Source organism: Scyliorhinus torazame, chromosome 8, assembly GCF_047496885.1.
Source record: "Scyliorhinus torazame isolate Kashiwa2021f chromosome 8, sScyTor2.1, whole genome shotgun sequence".
NCBI classification, from domain to species: Eukaryota; Metazoa; Chordata; class Chondrichthyes; order Carcharhiniformes; family Scyliorhinidae; genus Scyliorhinus; species Scyliorhinus torazame.
The window spans coordinates 257,579,995-257,596,061 of record NC_092714.1 but is presented as its reverse complement, the minus strand read 5'-3'; the positions used below and the strand labels follow the sequence as shown (position 1 = coordinate 257,596,061).

Here is a 16,067-nt window from a genome sequence, read left to right as displayed (position 1 = left end):
GATGGCTCTGATGACCCAAATAGGTCAGCCTGCAATAAGGCAGAATATGGAAGATGCACTAGTAACAGGATGGCAAAATCGTATGGCTACGAACAGGGCTCAAGACTATAGACGGAGACTGAGACAAGGAAATTATGAAGACAGAAACCCAGTTAGAACCTACAATAGGAAGATGAACCCCAGAAATGCACGGGGCATGATAAATCGATGTTTTCGATGTGACTCTCAACACCATTATGCTTTCAACTGTCCAACTCGTTATGATAGTGTTTGAAGCGACACATGACACGGAAGAGTCAGAAGAGGATAAAGATAGTGACCAGAAAGAAGGCAAGCATTGACAAACAGTTTTACGCCGGTAACGAGGGTGTTGGTTGCAGAATCCTTCAACTGTGCTGTATTGGACAGTGGCTGCACATCTACTGTGTGTGGAATTGACTGGTTAAAATGTTACCTGGACTCTTTGAATGCTGAAAATCGTAACAAGGTTAAGGAATTTGGAAGTTCCACAAGTTTCAGGTTTGGGGATGATAATACTCTGAAGTAGCTGAAAAGAGTGGTGATCCCTTGCAATATTGCCGGAGTGAATCATTTCATTAGCACGGATGTTGTATCAAGTGAGATACCTTTGCTTCTGAGCAGACCATCGATGAAGAAAGCACACTTGAAACTGGATATGGAACAGGATACGGCAACAGTGTTTGGAAAGACTGTGGACTTACAATTTACACAGTCGGGACACTATTGTGTTCCATTACTGACAAATAATTTTTCAAGTAGAGTGGTTAAGGATGTGTTAATGGCAGTTGAAAATGGGACTTTAGCTGATAAAAAGCTTGTGGTATTAAAACTGCATAGGCAATTTGCACATCCGTCTCCTCAGAGGCTGAAAAATTTATTAAAGGATGCAGGGGTAAGGGATGATGACTATACTACACTGATAGAACAGGTTAGTGACCGCTGTGAAGTTTGTAGGAAGTACAGAAGGACACCAGCACGACCGATAGTAACCCTACCTTTGGCCAGGGATTTTAACAACATTGTGGCCATGGACCTTAAGATCTGGGATAAAGCAAATAATATATTTATTTTGCATTTTGTAGATTTAGCAACCAGATTTAGTCAATCAACGATTGTACGAAGTAAAAAAAAGCGAGTAATTCTGGATCAAATCGTGGAAAAATGGATAGGGACAGGAATGGGTTCACCGGCAAAATTCCTTACGGAAAATGGGGGAGAATTTGCTAATGATGAGTTTAGGGATATGTGTGAAAACATGAATATCAGAGTTATGAATACGGCTGCAGAAAGCCCATTTAGTAATGGTGTCTGTGAAAGAAATCATGCTGTCATCAATGACATGCTTCGGAAAATTTTGGCAGATCGACCAAATTGCAGGCTAAATTCAGCTTTAGCATGGGCAGTACATGCAAAGAATTAATTGCAGATGGTTGGGGGCTATAGTCCTTATCAATTAGTGTTTGGCAGAAATCCTAAAATTCTGTCCATTTTGGATGACCAGCCTCCAGCTTGGGAGGGGACTACAATTAGCTCTGGTTTTGCTGAACATTTAAATGCATTACATCGCAGTAGAAAAGCTTTTTTGGAAGCAGAAGTCTCTGAAAGAATTCGCAGAGCTTTAAGACATAACATATGGCCATCAGATGCCGTTTTTCAGCAAGGAGACATGATATACTATAAGAGAGACAATTCTAATGAATGGAAAGGCCCAGGGAAGATCATAGGCATAGATGGCAAAACAATTATTTTGCAACATGGTAATCAAACTGTTGGAGTCCATTCATCAAGGATAATGGGTACAGATTACAAATTTTCAAATTTAGACAGAGCAGACAGACATGACGAGGAACCAGAGTCATCTGGTACGCATGTGTTGCAGAACTAAGAGGACCGATTAACTGATATAGACAGAGTTTCTGTGGAGGAACGCAACACTTCTGGTGAATTAAAACAGGCCATTTTTCCGAAAGGGCAACTGCCAAAAGTTGGTACAAAAGTGACATACTTGCCTGAAGGGTCTAGTCAATGGAAGGATGCAACTGTTATTAGTAGAGCAGGGAAAACCACTGGAAAGTATAAACATTGGTTGAATGTACAGCATTCAGAGGAAGGAGTCAAGACAATGGATTGGGAAAACAAAGTTCAAAAATGGAGGGCACAGAAACGCAGTGCCAGTTCAGGTAGTACATCGGATAGTGAACAGGTCCGCAGGAAAAGGTCGCGAACTATTGAAAGGACATCCCACAGCAGAAGGGAAAGATCAAGCAGTAGCAGTACAGAACAAGATACCAGACGGGAGAGGGGACGTAGTTTGTCAAGATCTCGGAACATGAGTAAGACTACGAATACTAATAGGAGTAGAAGCCCACATGCACGTGAGATTTTGGTGGCTTCAAATAAATTAGATGAAAAAGTTATTTAAAAAGCTAAACAGCAAGAATTGCATAGTTGGAGTCAATTTGGGGTATACACGGAAGTACCGGATAGGGGACAAAGAGCTCTATCCCACAGATGGATTTGCACGGAAAAGGTTCTTCCGGATGGAACTTATAAGGCAAAGGCCAGGCTCGTGGCAAGGGGATTTGAAGAAAACTTAGAAGATCAGGATTTAAGGGTACATTCACCTACAGCAGGAAAGGTTATTTTAAAGACCTTCTTGGCTCTATTAGCCACAAAGGCATGGGAATGCAAATCTATAGATATAAAAGCTGCCTTTTTGCAGGTGCATCAGCTCCAGAGAGAAATTTTTCTCCGTCCTCCTAAAGAGGCAGCTAACACAGAAGGGGTACTCTGGAAGTTGAACAAATGTGTATATGGATTAAATGATGCATCTAGAGTCTGGTATTTTTCGGTAAGGTCAGTTTTGTTAAAGTTAGGCTGTTGCCAGTTGAAAGCAGATCCTGTAATGTTTTACTGGCACCATAAAGGAAATCTTTCTGGCATCTTTATGATGCATGTGGGGTGGGATTAGTGATTTTGAAGCTATTGGAATCTCTGGTTTGAGGAAAGAATTCAGGGTTGGAAGTCAGGCTTCCGGTGCATTTAAATATATTGGACTGGAAATTGGACAGACTAAGTTAGGGGCAACTTTACGTCAGCAATATTATTTGGAAAGCATCACCCCAATAGCAATTAGTCGTGGCAGAGTTTCACAAAAAGACGCAATGGTTTCAAAGATAGAAAAAGAGCAACTGCGAAGTTTAATTGGGCAACTGAACTGGTTAGGTAGACAGACTAGACCAGGCGTGAGTTTTGATGTCTTAGAGTTGAGTACAAAAATGAATGATCCCAAAGTGGAAGACATAAGAGCAAATAAAGCATTGGCCAAACTAAAAATGCAGGAGTGTGTTTTGAAGTTCCTGGTTTTAGGTGACCTTAAGCACTTGAAACTCATAGTTTATAGTGATGCGTCCTACGCAAATTTATGTGATGGGGTTTCAAGCGCAGGAGGTTTTATAATTTTCCTTTTGGGGAACAATGGTAAATTTTGCCCACCTGTGTGGGAAACAAAGAAAATAAGGAGAGTGGTAAAAAGCACTTTGGCTGCTGAGACGTTAAGCCTTGTAGAGGCGGTGGATATGGCTTTTTATATAAGTATGATATTGACAGAAATTTTGGGATTAGGGAATTTGGGTAATATACCTATTGACTGTCACATTGACAATAAATCCCTGTGGGAAAATGTGCACTCTACAAAAAGTGTCAATGTAAAGAGGTTACGGATAGACATCGCAAGTTTGAAGCAGATGTTGGACAGAGGGGAAATAACAAAAATTAAATGGGTCGACAGGAGCTATCAACTGTCAGACTGTTTTACGAAAAGAAGGGCGAGTTCACAGAAACCTTTGGATATTGTTAATGAAGGGCGCTTGTTTCTGTGACTTTTTTTTTTCTTTCTCGTCCAAACAAAAACAAAAAAAGGGGGACATAATGTGTGTGTTTTTGAGTTTCTTGAAATTTTGTTTTCAACTAATTATTTTTTTTCTCCAAGGAAGGGGAGACTGTTAAGTAATGGGTTAAGAGACATTGCAATTAGTTGTCTCATTTATGTTAAGTATCCATTAATTGACATTGATATGTAAAGGGGCTTCAGGTGGCCTCTGTCAGGTGGTGTGTTAAGAGTTTTGAGCAGAGGCTGTGGAAGTGAAATAAATGGTGTTTGGTGAAAAGGAACAAGAACTTTAGACTCTTCATTTCACAGCAACTAAAACGTCTGACAGTTTCTCCCTGTCTACTCTGACCAGCCCCCTCAGAACTTTGAACATCTCTATCAAATCTCCTCTTAGCCTTCTTCTCTCCACTAACTAGCTTCAAGTAAAGATTTCCATTTGAAGCTAATTGTATTAAGTGTATGTCTGGTTAAGTTAGTATTTGTTGGCCTGAGAAGGGAGGTGGGTTTTTAAAAAAAGTGTATTTATATTTTAACAAACAATGCAACAAAACCACAGGAATGTTACAGCTCAGCAAAGCAAAAGTCTCCAAATACATAGACACAGAGGAGAACAGCAGTATAGCTGGCTCAGTAAAACCATGAGACTCAATTTGACTCCTCCATATGCACCACCAGAGAACAAGGGAGCAAAGGATAAGGCAATGAAAACATGGGAAAGTGATGCATGCCTCCCCACGTGGCAATTGCTCACAACGACCACGAGAGCTCAGGATGAATTATTTGCGGCATGTTCGGGCGGGCACCAGCGCACCCCCCCCCCTCCCCCCCCCTCAATTCCAGCAGCACCACGGGCATCAATGACACACTGCCACCTCTTCCCCTCAGTTACCAGACCCATCTGTACCTCTGCAGGAACCAAACAGCATAACAAAAAAGGAAAAATACAGAGAAAATGCGCGAGAAGCCAGTTCTGAAAGGATGTTATACATATACCACACAATGCAAAATGATCCCAACCTCAGGCACAGAGAGATTGGACAGGCTAGCCCCAAGGGGCTGGTTTAGCACACTGGGCTAAATCGCTGGCTTTTAAAGCAGACCAAGGCAGGCCAGCAGCACGGTTCAATTCCCGTACCAGCCTCCCCGAACAGGTGCTGGAATGTGGCGACTAGGGGCTTTTCACAGTAACTTCATTTGAAGCCTACTTGTGACAATAAGTGATTTTCATTTTCATTTCATTTTCATTTTTTCTTTGGGAGTGTAGGAGACTGAGGGGGCTGATCTTGTAGAGGTGTATAAGATCATGAGAGGCAACGATGAGGGGCATGGATAGAGTGAATGCACTCAGTCTTTTTCCCAGAGTTGGGGAATGGAGATCTAGGGGGCATAGGTTTATGTTAAGAGGGGAAAGAATTAATGGGAACCTGAGGAGCAAAGTTTTTACGCAGAGGGTGGTACATATCTGGAATGAGTGCCGGAGGATTGACGCAGGGATATTGACAACATTTAAAAGGCATTGGGACAGATACATGGATAGGAAAGGTTTAGAGGGATATGGGCCAAATGCAGGCAAATGGGGTTAGCTAAGATGGGCTTTTTGGTTGGCATGGACCAGTTTGGGCCAAAGGGCCTGTCTCCATACCGTTGATTCTAAGAACAAAAGGATCATCATTTCACATAGCTATACAGAGTGGACCGGCAGCTATAGATTTGGATTATGGTCTTTACGTCGGTGCCTCCCAACAACCTAATTGAAACAGGGTAAGAAAAAAAGAGGGAGAGCTACCAGGAGCAGAAGGCTCCAGGATAAAAGAGGCCCAGGACCCAGCCAACAGTCTATGTACCTCCAGTGCACGGCCACAACCTATTCATGAAGAAGAGAAAACAACTACTCGTTCAAACAAGAGAACGTCCCAGCCATGAAATGGGGGGAGGTGGCAACAGGATATCAAGCATATTGCAGGACTCGGCTCAACCAAGGGACCTTGTGCACAAAGGAGTCCATCAACCAAGGATATCCAAACACATCAAAAGAAGAACCCAGCCTTTCAGGATGTCCCGAATAAGTGCCTTCGAGAAGGGTCATGTTAAGCTTAAGGGGGCAACAGGATACCAACCACAGTACTGGACCTGCCTAATCCAGCACACTCTGACACAATCAGGACACCCAGCACACACCCAGCCGGCCCTGCACCTCACCAACCACACCCAGGACAGTGCACCAAAGGCACTACCACTACAACAATCGCACCAGCCTCAACCGGGGAGACCCCCCTCACCGAAGAGAAAAAGAATCATCAAGCCTTCTAATAATTGGGTCATCCATTGAACCAAACCATGGTTTATAACAGTGGGCTGCTCACCCAGGTTAAGAGAAAAATATCCCCCCCCACCCCACCCCCAACCCCCCTCCACATGGTAGAACACCCAAACTAGCCCAGGAATGTTAGCCACAGACCAACACTATAGACCATTGTAAAGAGGATATTAGGGGATAAGACAGCTCTGCCTCAATGGAGACAGAGACACTACCTCCCCATGGAAGACCCAACCACCATGTAAGACCACTTGGAGGAGAGCACCTAACTCCTCCATCAAACCTACCCCAAAACCGAAGAAGGGTTCCTACAATGTAGAAGCACAGCATACAGACCCTCATTCCAATAATTCGAACAAGGATTAACCAATCCCACCCTAGCTTGAGCCCCTACCCATTTCTCCATAGCTCTAAAATCAGAAAGGAGCCCAGTCCTCTCCAGGAGATATGATATTCCTGGGCCTTTGAAGGAGATAAGCTAGGATTCTTAACATTCAAAATGTTTTTAAAAATCAAAATACAAAGACGATACAATTGTCTGTAACTGGGGGCTGTCCTAAATCCTAGTGAGAACTTAACTAACCCTACCATCCATCTCCACACCAACCATCTACCCAACATCCTGCCATAGTTCCACTCATCTTCATTATAAGTGCGATAATGGGTGTCAAAATGCACTCCCTTCTCATAAATGCAAGGATTACAGTGCATTAAAAAAAAAAACAGGAGCAAGGCTGTGCGCAAACCACATATCACATCACGCACTCAATATGATTTCTGCTAAAACAAGATAACAGATTACCCTGGCCCTTGTGCTCCTCACCCACTCTTGCTCGGAGAAAAGACAACGGGTGTGATCTAACCGAATTGCAGCAGAGTCAGCCAAGGTCGCACTTAGTCCCGTTTCCTGCACTGAGGAGCTCCGCTTGCCAGAACTCCTCAGTGCAGAAGGAGATCGGGACGCCATTTTTAAATGGCACCCAGATCTCTGGACCCTCCCGATGCAACCCCTCCCAAAGCCCCTACTCACTTATAAGGGGATCCTAGGGAGCTCCCTCACACCCCACCTCACACAGGCATAGAACCCCTAGGCCCGATTCCTGGCACAATGCCAGCCGGACACTTTGGCAATGCCAGCCTGGTACCCTGGCAGTGCCACCTGGGCACCTTGGCAGTGCCAGGCTGGCACCAGCGGTGCCACGGTGCCACTCTGCCTGGAGGCCAACCAGCCAGGGGTCTCCCCCCAAGTGCCGCTCCACTTGGTCTTCATTTGTGGGGACCAGTACAGAAAGGCACTTGTCTAAGGTCTCCGAGGCGAAGGAGTTAGACCCCAATGTCTCGTGTAGACCAGGCGAGCTGCATGTTAATTTGAGACAAGCTGTTTACTCTAATATCCCGGACGAGGCCTCTCCTGTAATCTATTGGCTATGTCGCGCCCCCTTCAGGCGGGATGGGGCCAGTAGATCACGTCCGATAACAGGAAATCAACAGCATAATCAGAAGGGAGCCCAAGTACAGGATTACTGATGAAATGCAGGATAATAGCACCATCATTGCTGCTTGGAAAGACCTAAGCTATATCAGGATCGTTGATCAACCCTCCGGATCACCCAAAAATTCCATCGAACAAAGTGCCTCCACCTCCATCATGTCGTCGCCCCAATGCCCAGTCAACTGGGAACCTAGGCCCAAGCCGGAGGAGGTGACTCAACACGACCAGCCACCTCCAAACCCTCACGATGAGCATTGAGAACAGGATAACAAAAGACAAGTGGTCAGGGGGTCCAACCGGCCCCAGGCCCCGAAGACTGGATACAATATGTTCCATCAAACCTAATGCGCCCGGCCTCCAAACAAAGATTGCTGAAGCATGGCAGCCAATTTTCAAACTCAGTTGGGAACTATTCCCCCCCCCCCCCTCAGTAGATGTGTTAGAATTTTGGGGAGTTTTGATAGAGTAAGGAACTGTTTCCACCATTAAAAGGGCCAATTACCAGAGGACACGATTTGAGTTAATTGGCAAAAGAGCCATGAAGAAGAGATACTGAGTCTAAAAATTATACGAAAGTTCAAATGCATCTTTAAGTGTCATTGTGTTTCAAGGAAATCTTTTTTCCTGTTTGAGGAAGTGCATTCTTGTGAAATCTTCAGACAGCAATGTGCGGCCAATTTGATAAATGGTAGCATTTATTATACATGTAGACAAGGACAAGCTGCCATCTTTACACCCACACAGGCACATAGAGACAGATACAAATGCAAACATAGATCTGAGGCACAATAGTTGGCTTACCTCCAATATATGTCTCCCACGGCATGCATCATCTTAGAAAATATGTTTCCACTATTCCCCCCCCCTTCCTTGCGTCCACCAGTTGCGGTTGTCTCCTGCCATACTTTAAGAACTCATTGACGTTTGTGTCATACATGAAGGAAAGGCAAGAAAAGACAAACCATCATGTAATATTCGACATAAATCCACATGCCAGTGAGTATAGACATGGGAGGTTAGTCAAGATGGTGCAGGAGGGAGGGCTTTAGATTTCTGAGACATTGGTGAAGTGTTGGGTGCTCTGATATACAGCCGAACCAACACAGTTGCGATTGGTACAATGCAGTTTTATTCTGTTAAACTATTTATACAACAAACCTGGTACTCAGCACGTGGTGACTGTGTGAGTGTCTGGCTTTGAGGTCCTTGCCCTGTGCCGTCTCCTAATGGACTCCCCAGGAAGTGTCGTGTTTCTTGTTTTGTACTGTGTATGCTCTTGTCTGTGATTGGCTGTCGTGTTATGTGTGCTAATTGGTCCGTTGCTCTGTCTATCATTATGTATGTGTTTATGTGCTGTGATGTTCTCTTGAATATCATGACATCCCCCCCTTTTTTACAAGATTATGTGCCTACATGGTTATAAATAGAAATGTGTCCTGAGTGCAGCTAAATGTGTGTGTGCGTGTAATATTTACAGCATGTACATGGGGCTTAACTATATACAAGGGGCGATGTCGGGTGTGACATGCTAACGAGGTTGTACCATAACAAAAATAAAACAACGTGGAAATGTGGAACGATAAAACAAATGCCTGTAACGAGAAAAACATAGACATGTTAAAACAGTGGTTGCAAGTGTTCAACGTGTAAACAGTCTCATAAGTCCAGTCTAGTAGGTCGGTGCCGAATTCGGGTCGACCGCCTCAAGGGTGGGTCGGGAATCACCGACTGAGATGCGGGCCTGGCCACGGGCGGCGACGGAAGGGGCATGGTAGCAGGCAGCTCCACAAAGTCGTTATCAGGAACCACTGGAGGACACGGCGTCAGTGTAAGGTTTCGTTGCGAACATGGAAGTAGGCGAAGAGCCCGGCGATTGCCCCTACGCACGGATCCATCAGGCATGCGTACCAGGAACAAGCGGGGAGCCACGCGTCGGAGAACTTCGGCAGGTGCTGACCAGCCACCTTCTGGTAGGTGGATGCGGACGTCGTCTCCAGGGGCCAGGGCGGGAAGATCAGTTGCCCGTGTGTCATACGATCGCTTCTGGCGACCGCGCTGCAGCTGCGACCTATGCAGTACCGGAGCATGGTCTGTTGTTGGTGCCAGGATGGAAGGCACAGTGGTTCTGAGGGCGCGACCCATCAGCAGCTATGCTGGTGAGAGACCAGTGGCTAGTGGGGCCGAGCGATAGGCCAGCAGGGCGAGGTAGAAGTCCGATCTGGCAGCAGCAGCCTTGCAGAGGAGCCGCTTGGCAATGTGAACGCCCTTGTCCGCCTTTCCATTTGACTGGGAGTGCAGAGGGCTGGACGTCATGTGTGTGAAGCCATACGAGGTAGCAAACAATGACCATTCCTGGCTGGCGAAACAGGGCCCATTGTCCGACATGACAGTCATCGGAATGCCGTGGCGAGCAAAGGTGTCTTTGCAGGCCCTGATGACAGCAGATGACGTCAAACCGTGCAGGCGTATGACTTCTGGGTAGTTTGAGAAGTAGTCAACTATGATGACATAGTCCCTGCCGAGCGCGTGAAACAGGTCTACACCCACCTTCGCCCAGGGGGACGTCACCAGCTCATGGGGCAGAAGGTTTCAGGAGGTTGCGCCAGCTGAAACCTTTGGCAGGTTGTACAGTTGAGCACCATGTTGGCAATATCGTCACTGATGCCCGGCCAGTATACCGCCTCTCGGGCCCTCCGTCTGCACTTCTCGACCCCCAAGTGGCCTTCGTGTAGTTGGTCGAGAACCAGCTTGCGCATGCTGTGCGGAATCACAATCCGGTCCAGCTTCAGAAGGACACCATCAATGATGGCTAGGTCGTCTCGGACATTGTAGAACTGCGGGCACTGCCCTTTGAGCCACCCTCCCGTCATGTAGCGCATCACACGCTGTAGAAGGGGGTCGGCCGCAGTCTCTTGGCGAATACGGGCCAGACTGGAGTCGTCAGCCGGCAGATGTGCCGATGTGAAAGCCACCTGCACCTCGACCTGACATACGAACCCCTCCGAATCTGGCTGCGTGCTCACTGCTCTGGATAGGGCATCCGCAATGATGAGTTCCTTCCCTGGAGTGTAGACCAGTTGGAAGTCGTACCTCCTGAGTTTAAGTAGGATGCGCTGGAGGCGAGGGGTCATCTCGTTCAGGTCCTTGTTTATTATGCTGACCAGGGGGCGGTGGTCAGTTTCAACAGTGAACTGGGGAAGACCATATACATAATCGTGGAACTTGTCTAAACCGGTTAGGAAGCCCAGGCGCTCCTTTTCGATCTGTGCGTAGCGCTGCTCTGTGGGGGTCATGGCCCGCGATGCATAGGCAACTGGGGCCCATGATGCCGTGTCATCCCGCTGCAGGAGCACTGCTCCAATGCCAGATTGGCTGGCATCAGTTGAGATTTTGGTGGCACGAGACGTGTCAAAAAATGCCAATACCGGTGCAGTGGTGAGTTTGCGTTTGAGCTCCTCCCATTCCAGCTGGTGTGTGTGTTGCCACTGGAACTCTGTGGACTTTTTGACGAGGTGGCCCAGAGCCGTCGTGTGGGAGGCAAAGTTGGGAATGAACTTCCCCAAGAAGTTGACCATGCCAAGGAAGCGTAGCACTGCTTTCTTGTCTGCCGGCTGCGGCATGGCTGTGATGGCGCTCACCTTGTCTGCATCCGGACGGAACCCTGACCGGGAGATATGGTCCCCCAGGAACTTCAACTCGGTCTGGCCAAAGGAACACTTGGCTCGGTTGAGGTGCAGGCCGTTTTCCCGTATGCGGGCAAAAACGCGTTGGAGACGATATATGTGCTCCTGTGGTGTGGTGGACCAGATGGTGACGTCGTCCACATATACGCGCACCCCTTCCATCATCTGCTCCATGATCCTATGAAAGACCTTGGATGCCGAGATGATGCCAAATGGCATCCAGTTGTAGCAGAACCTGCCGAAAGGGGTGTTGAAGGTGCATAGCTTTCGGCTGGAGGGATCGAGTTGGATCTGCCAAAACCCCTTAGAAGCATCCAGTTTCATAAATATTTTCGCCTGGGCCATTTCACTGGTGATCTCCTCCCGTTTGGGTATGGGACAATGTTCCCTCATGATATTATTGAGGTCTTTGGGGTCAATACAGATACGCAGTTCGCCCGAGGGCTTCTTGACACACACCATGGAGCTGACCCACGGCGTGGGCTCCGTGACCCTGGATAGGACCCCTTGGTCCTGGAGATCCTGCAGCTGCTGCTTGAGGAGGTCTTTAAGTGGCGCAGGAACCCTGCGAGGTGCGTGAATGACCGGGATGGCATCCGGTTTGAGGCAAATTTGGTAGGTGTATGACAGTGTTCCCATGCCCTCGAATGCCTCCTGGTTGTGGGCGAGGAGCGATTGGAGCTGTGCTTTGAACTCTGCATCTGGGAAGTCAGATGTGCCGTCTGGAAAGAGAGAGTGGACTCGTTGCACGAGGTGGGGAGCCTTGCATGCCTGTGCGCCCAGCAGGGAGTCCTTCGATGAGCCGACTATCTCGAACGCGAGTGTGGCGTGTGTGTGTTTTGTGTCACCTGGAGCTCACAGGATCCCATAGCCGGGATAACGTTCCCGTTGTAGTCGACCATTCTGCACCTGGACGGCAGGATTGGTGGTCTGACCTTCATGGCGTAGAAGGCTGACCATGCTATGAGGTTGCCGGAGGCGCCAGTGTCCAGGCGGAAAGTGATCGGCGATCGGTTGACTGTCAGGGTGGCATACCATTCATCGCCTGGATTGATTGTGTTGACCTGGTTCCCATCAATGACCGCAACCCGGAAGGCGTCTTGGTCATCTGTGTCATCGGTTTGGATGTCGTAATGTGGAGGCTGAATGGTCCGCACGTTCCTGCGAGGTTGTCGGAGGTGCGAGAGATCAACAGGTTGAGCCGCTCGACAGTAGGCAGCGTAGTGGCCCACCTTGCCACAGCGTAGGCATTGTCGGGTTTTTGCGGATCATTGCCCTTTTAAATGTGCAGCTCCACAGTTGCCGCACGTCGTGACGTCATGGCGTTCATTACGCCACCGCGCATGCGCAGTTCGGTCTTGCGTCGAGCGCGCCTGCGCATCACGCCCCTCAGTGTTGCCGTAGGTTTTGGCGCGCACAAGCGCGGGAGGCCTCAAAAAGCGCGCGAAACGGCCGCCCTCGTCCGGGCCGCAGGCCGGGAGAAACTCGATCGCCTGGACCCGTTCGGCCTCGTGGGTCGCCTGGCTCTCCGATCCGGTCGCGTAGGACCCCCACCCAGCCGATTCGGTCGCCTGAAATTGGGCATAGCAGCTAGTCGCGTTCTCATGCAGGACACAGGCTTCAACTGCAGATGCTAAGGTCAGGCCTTTTATTTTTTAGAAGCTGCTGGCGTAGGCTGCCGGAAGCAACCCCAAAAACGATCTGGTCCCGGATCATGGACTCTGAGGTGGTGGTGTAACCGCAGGACTGCGCGAGTATGCGGAGATGCGTCAGGAAGGACTGAAAGAGCTCATCCTTACCTTGTAGGCGCTGCTGGAAGACATACCTCTCGAAGCTCTCATTGACCTCAGCGTTGAAGTGTTGGTCGAGCTTGAGGAGGACCGTGTCATACTTAGATTTGTCCTTGCCTTCCGCGAACACCAGGGAGTTGTATACATGGATGGCGTGCTGACCTGCGTTGGTGAGGAGGATGGCAATCTTCCTTTTGTCCGAGGTGCACTGTTTTTCGTTGGCTTCCATAAAGAGCTCGAAGCGCTGCTTGAAGAGCATCCAATTGATGCCCAGGTTCCCAGCGACTTGCAACGGCTGCGGTGTGTTGACGGTGTCCATGGCACAGGATGGCAGATTTGTGGGTAGGTTTCGATTCACTTCTGGTACCATGAAGTGTTGGGTGCTCTGATATACAGACAAACCAACACGGTTGCGATTGGTACAACGCAGTTTTATTCTGTTAAACTATTTATACAACAAACTTGGTACTCAGCACGTGGTGACTGTGTGAGTGTCTGGCTTTGAGGTCCTTGCCCTGTGCCGTCTCCTAATGGACTCCCCAGGAAGTGTTGTGTTTCTTATTTTGTACTGTGTATGCTCTTGTCTGTGATTGGCTGTCGTGTTATGTGTGCTAATTGGTCCGTTGCTCTGTCTATCATTATGTATGTGTTTATGTGCTGTGATGTTCTCTTGAATATCATGACAATTGGGGCCATTTTTTGGGATCTGTGCAAGGTGGACGAGTTGCACCTGATCCGAAATACGACCAGTGTCCTTGCAGGGAGGTTTACTAGTGCTCTTGGGGAGGGTTTAAGCTAATTGGGTAGAGGGGTGAGATCCTGAGAGACTTTTCAGCAGGGGGAGGTGCGCAGCCAAAATTAAAAGAGACAGCAAGTGAGTCAGGAAGGTATAGACATTATAAGCCAGTTAAGTGGCAGGGAAATTTGGCGAGGTTGGATGGTATTTTTAGTGCGAGGAGTCTGATGTTCAAGGCAGATGAGTTGAGGGCACAAAATAAAACATGGGGTATGATGTCGCTTCTGTCACTGAGACTTGGTTGAGAGAGGGGCAGGATTGGCAGCTCGATATTCCAGGATTTAGGATCTTGAGAGGAGACCGGGAAGGAGGGAAAAGAGTGGAGGGGGTGTCGCAATTTTGATCAGGGAATCCATTACAGCAGTAAGGAGGGACAACATCTTCGAAGGCTCTTCAAATGAAGCCATATGGGTAGAAGTTAAAAACCAAAAAGGAGTAATCGCATTGCTGGGAGTGTTCTATAGGCCCCCTAACAGTCCGAGATAAATAGAAGAGCAGATATGTAGGCAAATTTCAGAGAAGTGTAAAAGCAATAGGGTAGTGATAGTGGGGGATTTCAACTTCCCCACCATTAACTGGAGTAGTCATAGTGTGAAAGGTTTAGAGGGAGCAGAATTTTAAAAATGCATCTAGGGGAACTTTTTAAGCCAGTACGTAGAAGGTCCTGCAAGAGAGGGGTGGTGCTGGATTTAATTTTGGGTAACAAAGCAGTCAAGTGGTTGAAGTATCTGCAGGGAAGCATTTTGCAGACAGTGATCATAACTCTGTTAGATTCAAGATTGTTATGGAAAAGGTCAAGAAACAGCCATGAATTCAAAATTTGAAATTGGGGGGGGGGCGATTTTAATAAGATATTAGATATGATTTGGCCAGAGTGGCCTGGGAGCAGACACTTTTGGGTGAATCTGTGACAGAACAGTGGGACACATTCAACAAGGAAATAAGGAGAGTATAGGACCAACATGTTCCAATCAAGAAAAAGGGAAGGACGAACAAATCCAGTGAACCCCGGATATCGAGGGACATGCAGCATTGGATCAGGAGAAAAGGGGAGGCTTTTGGTAGATATTGAGGGTTCAAAACAGCAAAAGCCCTAGAGGCATATAGAATGTGCAAGAGGGAACTTAAAAAGGAAAATAGGAGAACAAAAAGGGGACATGAAAGGACACTGGTGGTAAAATAAAGAAAAATCCTAAATTGTTTTACCAGTACTTTAAATAAGCGTAAGGCTAATTATTTTTTTTAAATAAATTTAGAGTACCCAATTCATTTTTCCCAACTAAGGGGCAATTTAGCGTGGCCAATCCACCTACCCTGCACATCTTTGTGTTGTGGGGGCGAAACCCACGCAAACATGGGGAGAATGTGCAAACTCCACACGGACAGTGACCCAGAGGTGGGATCGAATCTGGGACCTCAGCGCCGTGAGGCTGCAGTGCTAACCACTGTTGCCAATCGGCACCGGAGTAATGTCGCCAATTAATAATGATGCTCTTTAGAGTCGCCAGGTATCAAATTATACCACCACAAGGCTTTACCGGATATCGATCAAAGGACCACACAACCAGTTAGTCAGTTCAAGTTCAAAGATGGTTTATTTACACACAGGGATTACTTCGACATGCAGCATAAAACACTACAAGTTAAATTACACCTAACACTACAACAGCCTCGACCTTCAGGCACCTGGCTTTGTGCAGAGGAACAAGGCCTTTGTTCGGATCTTGCATGGCTGGGTCTGGAGAAGTGATTTCGTTTCTGCTGGGCTCATCCGTCTGGTAGCGATCGTTCGTCATGAACTTGTCTTCAGGTCGTGATGCTGCACTTGGTTTTAGGCGTAAGTCGGGGCTAAGAGAGACCGAACACATGGCAGTGTCTCTCTTTATCCTTCTGGGGTCTCACGCTCTTTTGGGCGGTCCTTAGATTTGGACCCAAAAATTCGGCAGGCTTTGATTACTGCCTTCGATTTTGGCCAATAAAGGGACGGGTGCCTTGATGGCGGGGCGTGTCCTGAGCGGTCATTGGCCTTGGCTTTTTGGGCTCCCTGAGCAAAGGGAGTGGTACCGATGAGTCTGT

General features: G+C 47.6%; 1 protein-coding gene across 2 annotated transcripts in view; it reads left to right on the top strand.

Moving 5' to 3' along the window:
• Positions 1-16,067, top strand: part of LOC140428552 (protein phosphatase 1 regulatory inhibitor subunit 16B-like) — a 219,657-nt gene that overhangs the window by 12,258 nt on the left and 191,332 nt on the right. The gene's annotated exons all lie outside the window — the stretch shown is intronic.